This window comes from Macadamia integrifolia, chromosome 2 (genome assembly GCF_013358625.1).
Source record: "Macadamia integrifolia cultivar HAES 741 chromosome 2, SCU_Mint_v3, whole genome shotgun sequence".
Taxonomy (NCBI): Eukaryota; Viridiplantae; Streptophyta; class Magnoliopsida; order Proteales; family Proteaceae; genus Macadamia; species Macadamia integrifolia.
This window is the reverse complement of record NC_056558.1, coordinates 43,488,552-43,488,926: the sequence shown is the minus strand read 5'-3', so window position 1 is coordinate 43,488,926 and position 375 is coordinate 43,488,552. Positions and strand designations below refer to the sequence as shown.

Genomic DNA, 375 nt, shown 5'->3' with positions numbered 1-375 from the left:
AAAAAAAAAAAAAAAAAAATCGCACATCCATTCCATAACGGCAATCTGTATTGATGAAGTACTAGTATTGGTCATGGCTGATACCGATACAAATTGGATGATATAGTCGATAAAATTCTGACTCCTACAATCATGCTTCAGATGGAAGAAAGAGGCATCCACATGCATACCGAGGGGGCTGGCTGAAGGGCAACCTGTTTAAATACTTAGGTAGTCAATCACTGACACAGTGCTTCAACAGGTACAGGTATAAAATGAAATCTTGAAAGTAGAGAGGTCTATGGTCAGATATTCATTTTTCATATCAACAGGGAAAATTTAATTTAGGTCCATTTAAAACAAAAAAAAAAAAAAAAAAAAAAAAAAAAAAAAAAA

General features: G+C 33.1%; 1 long non-coding RNA gene across 2 annotated transcripts in view; it reads right to left on the bottom strand.

Moving 5' to 3' along the window:
* Nucleotides 1-375, bottom strand: part of LOC122058092 — a 7,347-nt gene that overhangs the window by 1,980 nt on the left and 4,992 nt on the right. For both annotated transcript variants that reach the window (XR_006133674.1, XR_006133673.1), the window contains exon 3: nucleotides 85-194. This is a non-coding gene — a long non-coding RNA (uncharacterized LOC122058092). The remainder of the gene's footprint in view (nucleotides 1-84; nucleotides 195-375) is intronic.